This window comes from Sciurus vulgaris (genome assembly GCF_902686455.1).
Source record: "Sciurus vulgaris genome assembly, chromosome: 11".
In the NCBI taxonomy this organism is placed as follows: Eukaryota; Metazoa; Chordata; class Mammalia; order Rodentia; family Sciuridae; genus Sciurus; species Sciurus vulgaris.
Window position 1 is genome coordinate 24,819,532 of NC_136472.1, and position 15,910 is coordinate 24,835,441.

General features: G+C 36.0%; 1 pseudogene across 1 annotated transcript; it reads right to left on the reverse strand.

Annotated features, from left to right (window-relative positions):
* Nucleotides 1–1,972: 1,972 nt before the first annotated feature.
* LOC306638503 (olfactory receptor 4P4-like) lies at nt 1,973–2,891 on the reverse strand (annotated as a pseudogene). The gene has a single exon. The product of its transcript is annotated as an olfactory receptor 4P4-like (transcript).
* Between the last annotated feature and the right edge of the window lie 13,019 nt (nt 2,892–15,910).

The window sequence follows — 15,910 nt, forward strand, 5'->3', positions numbered from 1 at the left end:
ATCCATAGCAAGGTTCTCATGGATAAAGCACACAGACTGCAAGATCAAATGGGAAATGTAAGCAGGAATTGGCAGACCTGGTATCTAGGTCCATGAAATTTTTCTTGAATCCTGGACCAGCTAAGATGAGTCTCCTGATTATGTACAGGGTGAACAAACTTCAGCCTGTGTCCACAGGGCTCAGTCTAATGTACTGGGGCTTCTAAATACTGGATTAGGCCTTGTTCTTCTAACACTGAGATGAACATGTAGCCTCAGTGCTTAGGGCCTGTTCTGGAGACTGAATCTCCAGAGGAGACTGGGGGTCTGTGGTGACTGGATTGGAGCCTGGAATTACAGGGATGATTCTGGAATTTTAGTTCATGGGAAATATCCTGACTTTGGGGTCTGCTGAGGTAAACATGGACTCTACATGTCCTGGAGAAGGCATGGACCCTAAATACTGAAGAATTTTGGACCATGCAGGCCATCCTAGAGCTTAAAACTGACCTCATGCTGAGGTAGTCACAGAGACTGGATACATGCAGACTAGGGCCAGACTGGTGCTACCTAAACCTTTAAAGATTGGCCTGAAGCCTGAGTCCACTGAGGCTAGCCTGCATGTTAGCTGACCTGGAAGCTAGTTTCCTCAGGGACAAACTGGAACCTGGGTCAAAAGAATGGTCTATGAACCTGAGATTGTGGGAGCTGGTCCAGGAATGGGAATTACCAAGACAAGAATGGCCCCTTAATCTGTTGTTTGTGATGGGACTGGCCTTGAGTGTGAGGCCATGGTGACTGACCTGACACTGATTAAACATGGAGCTGTATGCTCAGCACCAGTGTGGTGCCTGAGGCCAAGGGGTATCCTGGAACAGAAATAGGGCTGGAACCTGGGGTGATGAAATCCTGTTTGTCAGGAAGGAGGGCTTGAAAGTTCAGAGAATGGGTGCCGTTCTGAGGTCTGTACCTGTAGAGTAAGTTGTCCTGGACTGTGATTCAGTGATGATGAACTGATGAACAAGGTCACAGAGCCAGCCTGGTGCTGGAGTGGGCCTGAATCCTGGTACTGTGGGACAGGCTTGGATCTATGGCTGTAGAATCTAGCTGGCAATATGGCAGACTCAGAAATTCAGTCCAGGGCTGCCAGCTGGGACCTTGTATCAGAAGGGTCTGCTTGAAGACTGAAATTGTGGAAGCCAGTCTGGTGACTAAGGTCCTGGGACCATTCAAGTCCCTGGGGCTAAAGTCAGTCTTTTGATGTGATCAGTGGAGAGCCTTGGGCTACTAGAGTTGGACTAGTGGTGAGGCAGCCCCAGGATCTCCCAGTCAGGCCTAGATTCTGGGCCTCTGGTGCTGTGATAAGCTAGAGCCTAGTCCATAAGTAGTGAAACTAGAATCCGGTGCTGCAAGAGTCTGCACAGCACTAGATTTTACTGAGCAGCTGCTGCCTAGGGGTTTATGGTCACGTTCACTGTTCACTTCTCTCTTCTTTTCTGACTGGGAGAGTATTGCTCTTCATGCCTGGGGTTGGGAAAAAGGGTGATACAGAGAAGGAAAGTGTCCGCCTTTTCCAATTCATCTTTTCTAATGTCTGTGTTACACTCAGATGCCATAAAATCTCACTTGGTTTCTTAACTCCTGTGAAAGGATGTTTGTACATTGTTTTCTAAGACAAGACTCAACTGACAAACCACTCACTGTTTCTAATTTGAATCAATATCAGTAACATAATGTTCCTTTTGTCTTTGTTTATGAAGGACAGAATAACTGCTAGAATGTCAGAGCCAGGAAGGACCTGGAGATCATCTGGTTCCTTTCTCTTGTGAACGGTCTCAGAAATGTAAAGCAGCAGAAGGAGAGTGGCCAGAAGTCGTCTCTCTTCCATGTGCTGCTGTGGGTGACGCACACCACCTCTCTGCACATGCCCTCTTTTCTGACATTGATTCAGTGTAGCGAACAAGATCAGGCCAAGGGCGCCAACCCCAAGACTTCAAGTCCCTTCCAACAATTTGTGTGGGCCCCACACTTTCCTCATGGCGTTCTTCATGTCTGCATTTCTCAGAGTGTAAATGAGAGGGTTGAACAATGGGGTGATCATGGTGTAAAACAGAGCAAACACTATCATTGCTGACAGAATCGGTCATGGGGACATAGGTGAAGATGAGGGGCAAGAAGAACATGAGCACAACCATGATGTGCAAGCCACAGGTGGAGAGGGCTTTGTGATGGCCCTCAGATGAGTGAGTCCTCAAGGTGGACAGGATGATGACGCAAGAAATTACCAAGGCAATAAAGGTCAGAATGGACAGCATCCCTGTGGTGGTAACGATTATGATCTTCAAGAGCCTCGTATCAGTGCAGGCCAACTTCAACAGGGGAAGACGTCACAGAAATAGTGGTCTATCTGATTGGGGCCACGGAAGGGAAGTTGAATAATGATCAACACTTTCATCAGTGAATGGATAAAAGCTCCAATGACAAAAGCTATCAAAAGGATGTAGCATGCCGTCTGCTCATGATGACCACATAGTGAAGGGGTCTACAGATGGCTACATAGCAATCATAGGCCATGGCTACCAAGATAAAGATCTCAGTGGCTCCAAAGAAGTGGGTGTGAAACATCTGGGAAATGAAACCACTGAAGGAGATGGTGTTCCACTGAACCATTAAGTCTGTGATCAGTTTGGGGGCCACTGTGGAAGTAAAGCAGACATCCATGAAGGACAGGTAGCTGAGGAAAAAGTACATGGGTTGCTCACCAAGGTGGCTTCCCCTGATGGAGAGAATGACCAGGTTTCCTGAAAGAATTGAAGATAGCAAAGTGAAAATATCACAGAGCAGGCAGTCTTCACATCCGCATTGGTAAATAGTCCCAGAAGAATAAATTTGGTAACGTTTTCATATTCCATTTTTTTCCATGGGTTTGATTATTTAAAGGGAGAGGATAATATACCTGAAACACTATCAATGATTTATTTTCAAAATCATGTGTTTGTTCAGGAAACACATATATTGATTGTTTATTATGGATCAACCAGCATAATTGGCTTTAGGGATACAGAAGTGGATAAAATATATAGAATATTTACTCACAAATAGAGCCCAGGTCATTAGAGCAGACTCAATAGTAACAAGGACAGCACGGAAAATCAATCATGATGGTGATGAATTCCAAACCCTCACACTTATCATGAACAGCAGGGTGAATACTTTAAGTACAAAACACAGTTTTCAGTTCAATTTTAAAATGACATTCCAGCATTACATAATACTATATAAATTTACTTTATAGGAGTCTTGAAATCTCCAGTATGTTTAAAGAGCCTATAGGTCATCTATTCTTCAGGATGGATACTGTCATGCTCAATTTTTTTAAACTGCTGAAATTAAAAGTTGATCACGTCTAGTGACATTATATTTCAGCAAACTCATTATGCCAAATATTAAACCTTTGGATAGCAATCTCATTAATTCCCTTTAGGATTTAAAAAAATGTGTTTTATTAAATGAAGGGAGAGGGAGAGCAACAAGCCAATCTTTATAGAAGAGGGCTGATCCTTTGTATCGGCCTCCATAATGGTTATTGCTTCGTAGACTTTTCCTTTTTTCACAGTTCATATTCCTGTCTCATCCAGGAGATCTCAAGTTCTCATCATGTGGGCCCTGTTGTCAAGATTTTCTAGCATTTCTTTTTGCCAACAGCAAACTTGCAGAGATCTTCCTTTGCTTCACCTGTTTTACTGCCTTGGATCTCTGAATTGAATCATGTTTCTTCCAGGTTTGCTACATGTTCATTGTCAAATCCTGGAATATGTCAATAAAAAAGGAAATATATTTGATACAAATGATCACACTGCATCTCTTACTTCCATTCTGAAACTTGGAGTAACCTGATGTAAAATGTGTCACACAACTGCCAAACTCAAGACAAATTTTATAAAACGTAAATCCTACGGACTGAGGGAAATTTGTCATCAAACTTGTAAAGAATTAGAACAGCAAGGAATCTGTGCCCTTTGTATGAATTCCTATGAAAAATGTTTTGGAAAAATCACATTTGATATACAAAGAGATTTTCAATAGGACTTTAGACGTTTTATGGACATGTGATTTATGACCATAAAGTTAACAGTTTCTGGTTTAATTTCTTTTTTGGGGGGAAGAGAGTGGTATTCTTTAATACTGTTGTGAAAATCCAAATGCAATGGATCTGAAAGGTGATATGAATTTTTTGAATAAAAACTTGAAAATTGTTTTAATCTTTACCATTCCTGAAAATGTAAAGTTATCCTTGAACATGGAATTTTGGTGGAAATATAAACAGATTAAAACCAGTAAACATGCTTATGGTTTATGATTAGGAAAGACGAATATAGTTAAAAAGGTAGCTTGCCCCCAATTAACCAGTACTGTCAATATTTAAACACCAAAATTGTGATAAAATTTTTAGTAAAATTTGAAAAGTACATTCCCAAAATTCAGCACTAGTCAATATCCAGCATGAATAAATAAAAATGTCTTTTCAGATATTGAAGTATATTAAAATGTCTGACAATTAAAGAAGTGTTATGAAATACAGATAACATCACTCAAACACAGGCAGTAAACAAACACATAAATACACTGGATTTAATCTATGTTTAAAATAACATCTCAAAATACTGGATTTCTCTGTAACTAATATTAGAACTTGACTCTCCACTTGAAAATATATTAGACATAAAAGATTATTTTTCAGATGCTCGAACTATGCAAATGTATCAAATAAAACAAGAACAAATATTTAAGGAGCAATTAGATAAATTAATGTATACCTTAGAATAGGACAAATTTTAAGCAAAAAATTCAAATATATATTACACTTACATATCATATATGACAGAGTTCCACATGAAGAAAGTGACAAAATGTTCTTGAATCTTTACTTAGTGATACATTATATCTCCTCTTTCAGATCACAGTAATATTTACAACAAAAAAAAACATATTTTTATTATTTTTTTATTTTTACAGACTGCATTTTGACTCATTTACACAAAGGGGGTACAACTTTTCATTTCTGTCATTGCGCTCCATGTAGACTCATACCATTTGTGTAATCATGCAAGTACAAAGGGTAATGATGCCCGTCTCATTCCACCATCTCTTTTTAACACAACTTTAAATGAGCTAAAGTCTGTCTATTTTGGAACCACTCTAACATGGAGTAAAGTGGAAGGCAGGGCCTTATCTCAGGTAAGGCAGGACTCTTCACATATGACATAATATAACATTACATCTGAAACATGAATCAAGGACTAAGAGAACTTATAACTTTCTTTTTTGTGGAAAAGTGACAGAATGATTTCATGATTTACAATGTCATCTTTAAACAGATTAGGTTCTCCTTATTATCTTCCAAAAATGCACTTAAATTCCAATTCCAGTGTGATGTATAACACAAAATTGTATATATAACTTTGTGACAGCGAGTTTCTTTATCCAGCCACAAAACATGAAATGACATGAATAAATACCAACTGAATTTGCTATTTTTATACAAATCTGAGAATTCTGTTACACCTAATTATAGTTTGGGGAACACCAACTTGGCAAAGTGCTCTCCAAAGCTTTTCATTTAACTAAGTTTAACTTTGAAAGTATAATTTAGAATCCAGAGTGTATGGTAACAATAATCACAAGTCTGTATGAGTTAACAAAAATCAAAGGATAGCCTTAAATCTCTTAAACATTTAGGAAACAGTGTTCATGATGACAACTTGACTTAGTCAAGGCAAACAGATATAAGACAGATCCTCAAATGACAGTGTGACCCTTCTATGTCAGTGCAATGTATAAAAGAGAGCACTTATTGGTTCTTGTAAATAAACATGTAAACTTTCATTTTACAAATTTTTACATAACACTTAGACAAGGCTTAGACAGATATAGTACTCTGATGCATATATATACCTAGTCATATATTTAGGGTGTCAACTGTATTGTTATAATCTAGGTAACAGTTTAACCAGTTACAAAGTAATCATTTAAGATTGTAAAACAGATAAAACCCTAAACTTTAAGACTTAGTTTCCCCAAGTAATAAAACCTAACAAATATAAGAAATTATCTTGATAGATAAGAGCTGATCAATGTTTTGATCTCATAGACCTACAAATCTTCCTAACCTCCTACAATGATAAACTTTTTCTGTTTATCACTGATAAGATTGAGTTATTGTCTTCATTATTTTCAGACACTGTATGAAATTCTAATTACTTCTCTGCTAATTGTTACAAAGTGATGTTTGCTGTCTCATTTATTGATGACTTAGCATGATCCCTGTACAATGTATTGTTTGTCCAGCCACCTGCCATCTCCCACTGTGGACCTCTGATCTGCTCTGATGCTGAATGCCCTTAACTGTCCATGTCCCGCCTAAGAGAGAATAAGAACTTTGGTTTACTTCTGCCAACTTTGCTCCATTTCAGCAGGAAGCAGTTTGGAGATGTCATTGCCCATTTTTCCACAGAAATGGAATGTGGAAATTGACAGTGGTAAAATGTAACAGTGGTTCACATTATGCTTTGAATACAGCCCTTGCTGCTCTGCCACTGAAATGTACTTTTTAAATGGACTTGTTTCTTTCTCTCCCTCTCTTGCTGTTCCTGCCTCATCTCTTCCCTTACCTAATCTCAAGGGAAACAAGACTACCTTTCTTCCCCATTCTAGGAATATTCATGTCTCCTTGAATATACACCCACCTAGGAACAAAGTAATCCAGACTTTGAGGATGATACCAGAAGACCTCAGAAATGACTCCCTGCAAAATTAACAAGTGAATTGCAATTCCAACAGAGAACACATGGAATGTAGCCTTTGACTCACCTCTTTAAAAGCCCCCTGTTTCTGCTGCTGGGCAGAATCACAGCCTTTGGGAGAAGGAGACTCCTGGGTTTTTCCTTTGCTAACAAAGCAATAAACCTTCTTTTTCATTTTTCTTAAAAAAAAAAAAAAGAAAGAATAATGACAAAATGGTAATTCATCTTTATAATTCCTTCATCTCTATAATATGAATCTTAGTCGTTGAATTTTTGAAAAACAGCAAAATTTGGGTAATGTACAGAAAGGAAATTTCAATGGCATAATAGTATATATAAAAATTCTCCCACTCATTACAGTCAGAGCAATGAAAATTAAATGACATTGAGATAATTGTGTCATTCATCAGCCTTGTAAAAATAAAATGCAAAAGCCTATGTATAAAAATGTGATAATGGTTTAGAGCATAAGCTTTGACTGAGTGAAACCACTCCACAAAGACTTCACAAGAATATTTACTGAAGCCTTGTTCACACTTGAAAAAGGGAATTGATCTAAATACCTGCTAATAATGGAATGATTAAATAAGCTCTGATATATTTCATTATGGAATAATAGGTAGAATATTTGTCTACACAGCAAATATAACTTGGATGAAACATCAAGATATATTTGTTGAAAAGAAAGCAAATAAGATACATATAGATGGAAAAACCAGGATAACAAATCTGCTTCAAAATCATAAAGAATACCAAGGAGTTTCAATGAGTACCTGTTTATAAATAGTTAGGAAAATGTATGGAAGGAAACATGTACATCTAAGGAACTAAAGGGGTGATGTGCAAAAGGGATTATAATCAAAATATAGTGTTTAAATTTCTTTATTAATAATTAAACATTAAAGTAATATCGCTTCACTAATAATTTTATTGGAATTCAGTCAACTCTTACATAACATGTTGCTAAGTAGTTACTGCATTGTTTCCTTAATTACTTAAATAAATATAGATATAGATGCTAATACCTAAATATTATATATCATGAACCACCATATAAAATGTAATACACCTAGGTAGATACATTTCTGTGCCCCACACCTATATAGGGAATATTTGATTTAAGGACACAGGCAATATCCTTATATCTGCATCTCAGTATACACCTATGTCTGAATTTGATTTTTATATAAGCAAGAGTAAACTCTTGGTATACATTTAAATTACCAATAGGATTTGAATTAATTCCATGATTGATCTCTGTAATTTAATAGCTGACATTGAGGACTCAGTGTATAAATTTCTCGTTTGACTTTTTTTTTTTTTTTTTTTTTTTTGGTCAACTAACACTCTCTCTTATCATAGTTTTAAAGGAACAGAGAATAAATTTGGAACAGGTCAGAGAGGATGCTGAATTCCCGAGACATATTACAAAGACTGACAGTGTCTGACACCTGTTCACTGAGGAGACCGTACCATCGTATAAAACCATCTCTGCTGCAATAAGTTTCATTCCTCTACGAAGGAATGAAAAAGGAAAAAATAACCTGTGAGGTTAACAGTCATCTTGCTTTCTTTGGTCTAAAGAAATTGTCCTCTTAGGAAACAAGATTTACCTCTAACTCCTAAAACATAATTCATAATTTTATCCACAAGGGAGGAAGGGAGGCTATCATCGTGGGTGAGTGTGCTGCCTGATTTAGACTGCGTGGATCCCAGTGTATGGTCCACCTTTTAATCATTGAATAACTAATCAGGTAAAATCACTCTTTTTGAAAAAAAATTGTTATATATGGATACAATATCTTTATTATATTTATGTATTTTTATGTGGTACTGAGGATCAAATCCAGTGCCTCACATAGGCTAGGCAAACAGCTCTACCGCTGAGCTACAACCCCAGTTGAGATTACATCACTCTTTGAGCCTGGGTTTTTTCCATCAATAAAAAAGTTAAAATGTTATTTAATACATAGGATTCTTGTGAAAATCAAATAAAAATATTCATAGAAAATAGGCAAAAATATGTGGATTTAACACATTATAATAACTAAGTAATGTCTTTTATTTTTAATTTAAAAAATATTAATGTTCTCAAAATTTTTAAGATCAAGTACATTTGGAATATAAATTCTCTTCATTAGATTTAGGGAGCTACCAAGTACAGATTTCTACAGAACTTTAAACTACTCTCATAACTACTGTAGAGAAAGTTACTTACCACAATATGGGGTATATAATAGGATTTCTGACTTTATAGATGGAAGAACTGAAATCAAGCTAACACATTTGCTTGAGAAGACTGCTAATATAACACCTATAGGGAATCTCTCTTAAATAAATAAGAATAATGGAATTAAACACTTCCAGAAAATCATACCTCTATATTATACTTAGATTATTTCATAGATTTTATTCTCCATTTGTTAAAGAAGTGATACATATATATATCATGTATATGTACATCATATATACACATGTATACCATATGTATTTTTATATACACATTCTATTTTTTTTAAGAAATAGTCATTTATTTTATAATTTGAACTTCAGTTGTGGCTACTGAAATTTTCTTCTGTAACACCACATTCAACTTTAATGCCAAAATTTTGTGGAATATACAGTTGACTAAGACCAGGAACAGACACCTTCATTTCATCTGCCATGCCCATAATTTATTGGAGGAAAAGCCCACACCCCCCCAACTCTATTGGCATCTATTTCCTCTTGAGAAATTAAGGAAGCACTGTGGCTCAGTGACAGAACACTCACCCAGCATCTGTAACCCTCGGTTCCATCTTCAGCTCCATAGAATAAATAAATGAAGAAAGTTAAATTTATCAATTAATTAAAAGCAAATTTCCATAATTTTCTTGTTTTTATTCTGCTTATTGCTCATTTTATTTATTTGCTAACACTTCCAAATGTTATGATTTTTAGCATTCTCTTACTATCAGAAATAGAACAAAAACATTCAATAATTTATCTTACCCTCCTTTGTGGCATCTAGAAGTCCCAAATTTGAAACTCGGACTTTGATACATTATTCTCATTGTCAATTTTCTGTTAGAACAGATTCCTTAAAACTGTGTGATAAACCATGAAAATGAAAAATGGTGACTTCAGCTAGAACAATCTAAAAGTTCTAAAAAGTAGTTGCCACCCAGCTGTATTTTTAGAATATTTACCCATGGGGAAAATGGAAAATGTTCTCAAAAAACAGAAAAATCATGATAAATGATGCTATGATTATTTGAAAGGATGAGTTTTACATAGACTCAGGCATGCAAGAAAAAACAAAGCTGAGGAAGATGTAAAAATGAGATGAAAATATAAGAATTCACATTTGTCTTCATTCAGTTCCAATCAGTTCAAAGCAGTATCTTTATTCTTGAATTCCAAAGAACAAATGAAATTCTAACCCCAAGTAAGAAGTAAGATATCTTAAGAAGAAAAGCAGTGAAAATATCCTCATGCTTTGTATCTGGTTCTCAAATTATATTCGAAATAAAAAATATATCTTAAAAATTCACAATGTGTACTCAGAATGAGAATTTTATCACAATACTGCAAGAGACACATGGGATGCATATGGTCCTTTTGCTTTTTCTTTCTTTCTTGCAATAATGGGCATCCAAGACCAGTTCCTTAAATGCAGGGGGATAGAGGCTCCTTAAGAAACTGCATGTTGAGTTGGGAGAGATATTTAAAGGCACAGAGGGTCTTGGGTACAAGTCCATTGGTAAACCCTGTGGTAATTCTTAGACAAATTAGCAACCAGAAATTCTCATGACTTTGTTGCTTGGGTTTTCTAATGTAATTATTAAATTGTGTTAAATACTTAATATGTTAAATATTTAATAAGATAGGATTTATGGTGACAAATAATTTTAAAAAGTAGTCCTCAGACTGTTTATGTGGGAAATGAATCTTTATGTATTCATTGTAAGTACTGATTATCTTTCTCTTTTGTAATCATGGCTGATAAAACTTAAATACTCCCATTTCCATAAGGTTTTTCTTTATTATATTGCCTTCCCTAAAACCTTAATCCATACCCCAAGTCATTTCATTGAATTCCCTCCCAATGACAAACATCTCCAGATCACTGGATTTTTCTTTCACAGTTAAATTTTGTGTTTCATTTTAATTAAATTCCTCTTCTCTTCCTTTCTCTAATTACAATTAATCAAATGACATTAGGATCTGTTCTTCTTGCCTTTTACCTATTAATTTCAAACATTCTTTAAAATGTCCTAGAAATTGTTTAAAGCGCTATAAAATTATTTTAGCACATATGTTTTAATTTCATGTATGATATAGCACTGTTAATATTTTCACAGAAGCACAAGGAGGTAATTAGGTAAGTCAATGCAGTTAGCAAGCTGCATTTCCACTACTATAATGGTCTATGAATGGTCATGCTTTATAAAGAATTGATCCATAGGAAGTATTTATGAATTTACAGTATAAAATATGATAATGAATTAATGAGCTATTTCAAAGTCAATTTTAAATATATAATTTTGAATTATATAGGTAGGATTCAAATAAAATTGAGACTTTCAAACACTGTTTGCTAATATTGAAGATGTAAGTTACATATTTTCCTCCAAATCATACAGTCCATTCATAGTGGAAATTTGCCCATAAATGAATGGAATTGGAGCAAATAATGCTAAGTGAAATAAGCCAAACCCAAAAAACCAAAAGCTGAATGTTTTCTCTGATATGCAGATGCTAATTCATAATAAGAGGGGGGCAGTAGACAAGAATAGAGTTACTTTAGGTTAGGTAGAGGGGAGTGAAGGTAGGGAAAGGGGATGGGGGTAGGAAGAATAGTAGGATGAAGCAGACACGATTACTTCATGTACATATATGACTGCATGACTGATGTGATCCTACAATATGTATAATGAGAAAAATAAGAAATTATATTTCATTAAATATATGATTTATCAAAATGTATGAATGCATTCTAATGTCATGTGCAACAAATTAGAACAAATTGAAAAATTTTTAAAATGTGACAAAGATGAGGAATCAGTGTTTAAGTTATATGGTTGGACATTATCACATTACTTAAGCTCTTTTAAAAACTGTTATTTTTCCTGCCTGGTAAGAGAAAAATAGTATCTTCAATCTTTTTCAGGATAGTGTCGAGCAGCAGCCACGTGTCCAGGTAGGAATTGGCCTGAAATAAAATAAATATCAGGTGATTCAACATACTGCACCCCTAAATTTTGTATAACTCTGCTCTAAGTGTTGAGCATGTCAGGAGTTTTTCAGATGAATCAGGTTGCTGTTTTTCTCTACCCTGCTCAGATGGCTGTGACTTCCTCCACCCTGGTAGGTTCACTATCTCAGACACTTCTCTGTTTCTAAAAATGAGTGAAAATCTTTCACCAACTGGAACTCTTTCTCTGGTTCCTTTTGTCATTGTGGATTAACACATCAATTTCTATTTTAAACTTATTTTAATTAAACTTTAGAAGGCAGAGAAAATGCATTTTTGTGGATAGTTCATTATGTTTAACAAATATTCCAATTCCTAAAGTACACATTTATAGTTTCCTTTTTTTATAGCACAATGAAATAAAAAGAAGAGGATAATAAGGTACTTAATGTCTTATAAAGGATCACATTATCATAGAAAAATGGGGAACTGAAGCTCCAAACTTCTCTTCTTGTGTCCAAGTGAAAGAAAATTTAATTTCAAGTCTGACAGTAAAGTGAAAGTAAAGTAAGTCTCATGCAAACACTCAAGAGACTGGTAGTCTCCCAGCAGAGTACAACAAAGGAAACAGTGCTGCTTCTAAGTTTACTGCTGTTTGCTGTTTGTCAGAAGAACTGGGTTCCACCTTCTGTAGTCTTTACCATAGATGTTTATCTCCTCCTCTATATTGGGCCAGTGAGTTTTTGACCCCTGCTGGTCCTCTAGGAACAGTCATGGTGAGCATCTTATTCAAGAGTGCTTCATCTACAAGTCAATCCTACGTTCATGTGAGTTCTGGGGCCAGTGACCAAGCAAACTTTATCTTACTGCACCTGAACTATTAACGAACTTTTCCTTTTGAGATACATGAAGAAATCTATGGCCATAAATCCACACGCTACAATGACCTCAGTTAGACCCTGTCAGGAGTCAGTCAGCCCAATGCATTGGTCTTTCCTTCTTGACATGTTTCTTAATTGCCCCCTTTGTTTCTCACAGTTCTTCCTCAGGGCTAGTGTAAATGTCATTTCTCTGAGTTGCTCAATTATTCATTATCCTTAAAAGCAGTTTAAAGAAATCCTGTGCCCCTGGTATATTATTGGTTTGCATTCCACTGATCATTACTACCTACTAATAACAAGCATAGATTTTGAAAATTCAAGCCTTTCAAAAATGTGCCAAATGAAAAGCAATATAATCATATTTTCCCCATCCTCTCTTTAAAAGATATTCTTTCTTAACTTCTTAGGATTTCTGAATTTAAAATAGGCTTATGGACTGGTGTCATACTCAGTGGTAGAGTGCTTACTTTGCATGCATAAGGCACTGAGTTCAATCATCAGCATGACACAAATAAATAAAATAAATTAGTTAAAGTATCATGTCCATCTACAACTAAAAGTAAAAAAAAAAATAAAATAATCTTTTAAAATGTAAATAAGCTTATGCCAATATCTACATATACTTGCTATTTCATAGGGTGCTTATATTCACCGAAGGGAATGATGTTATTCTATAACTTTCTCTTTTTATAGAGTAAACACCTTGACTGTGGTCCCATAACAGCACGTACAAATGAAGTTCCGTGGTCTGAGCACTCTGGACCTGAGTGTTCTTACCACAGAATACACAATGGAGACCACAAGAGAAAGTTCTCTTTCAGGCAAGGTTAAAGCAGCTGGCAGTGTGAGAAATGAGATGAATGTGGATATTCAATGTTACAATTGAGCAGGTGGCCAAATGTTTGGAAGATAGTAACTCAGAATGCCCTTAGATAGTGACCAGTCTTTTTTTTTTTTTTTTTTTTTTTTCCAAATGAGACCTAAAGAAGAACTCAGTCTAGGACATGTTCCTTACCATCATAGTGAATCTCAGTACCATAGATGATACAGAAGAATTCCCTCTTCCACCACCCATTCTAAATTTCTCTCTTATCCTTAGCAGCATTTCAGTTGGTTTGGGTTACTTGTCTTTTGGAGTTTGAAGGGTTATGGAAAATAATATTCCTACAAAACAGCATCCCAGAAAAAAATGAAGAGAGGGTGCAGCTCAGGAGGAAGGAGGCAAAGTTAGCCAAGCATTAATTTCACCCAGTAAATCCTTTCCCAAAAACAATGGGCCCTGAAGGAAGAGGGTAGATTCTGGGTTCTGAACTGTGACCTTCCTTTATTGCAAATTAGTCCTAAATGGAAGAACAGTAAATATCAAAACTCTGGGAAACAAGGAAACCCAGAGAAAGAAAACAATGGACCAGATTTAATTACTCATTCCTCCAGATCTGGTCTCCTATCTCTCCAGGTAAAAATGAGTTTCAACCTTTTTACAATTGCCTCCCTGAGTTAAAGTTTTAAAGTGTACAACTAGTGCTTGACTGTCTCATTGGCATGTCCATGGTTTCCAATGAATAAACCATCTTCTGTTAGGACAAAACGACTGGGAAGGACACAAAATCATGAGTCATCTCAGCTTTTTATTCAGTGGAGTTTAGGGATGAAATGGTACCTGTGGAACTCAATTTCCTGGTGAGAAAATGAGCCCACTGAACAAAGAAAGGGACTGGATTTATATAGGTTATTTTGGGGGTCATCAAGTGTGCATATCAGTTTCCTTGGACACTCAGGAATTTGAGTTTTTGGTCAAGATTGTGGGCAGTGTCTGAAGAGGTTTTACTTTGGAGAAGATGAATGCCTCCTGGAGACTGTTTGTTTTACGGGTGATAAAACACCTCCTCTCTGCTCGCAACCAGCGTCTGGAAAACATTGGTCATGGGAAACGAAAGCTGTCAATGCATAACCTTCAGTTCTACTCCATTTTTTTCAGGTCTCATTATCTTGGGAATTTCTCTTTCTCCATATCTATTACCGTCATTGTACCCTATAAAACTAAAATTCCCTCTATAACCAATGACCATTTTCACATCCAGAAAATGAGCCCCTACAGTGCCCAAGTCCACAAATGAATAAAGGGCTTCTCTGAATATGTAGAGATCTACATCCATCATTTTGTGCTTACAGAGTGACTGAAAACTATCTCCAAAAGTTCAATCCATTAGTTGTCATGTTCTTCTTGGGCTGCAGTTGCAATCTAGGCTTATTTACCTTCAACACTGCCAATGAGCCAGAGTATGATTCATCACTGTTCTTTATAGATTAACATCAATATATTGTGGTGATTTTTCTGTAAATCAAACAAGTGTCCTTTTTTCCTTCTGTCGATTGGCCAGAGTATTCTCTATGAGGCCATCTGTGTAAGCCAGAGAGAGACAACTGATTCAACAGAGTGAATATGAGACTCAGAACCACTTATTCATCCATGAATTACTATTGCATTATGATTTGCTTAGATACATATAGTTCTTAACAGGTCATACTGATTAACCCTCAAAGATAAGATTTGTTGAATCCTCCTACATCCAGTTCCTAATGGGTACTTCAAGTTGCAACCTCTCCTGGCATTTCTTGTCAGTGCCTGTATATGTTTGTACTTGATATGTACAAAGAAACTGATCTTATCCCCACTTTTTATGAAGATTGAGGAATATGCATTCACATTGTGCCAAAAGTTCTGTGATCATACAAAAGGTAGGAGACAAAGATTAAGGATCTGCGATTGAGACACAACATCAACCACCTTATGACAACTGATCGTAGCAGGAATCAGACCAAGATTGTTGCCTCTTCATTTTTCACTTCTGTGACAGTGTCACTGGTGTCAGCAATATCTTCCAGGGTGAAAAGTCACTTCAAAGTGACTATCTTTTATGGAGATTAAAGGATGCCTTAGGAATATGAATTGTGTCCACTTCTAAATAAATTGAAAGAGGGGAAACAAACCTGTGTTACAGTGTTACTAAACTAAGTCCCAAAACTCATTCACCAGATTGGAGAATGTGTTTGGGTCATATCTTTGTTAC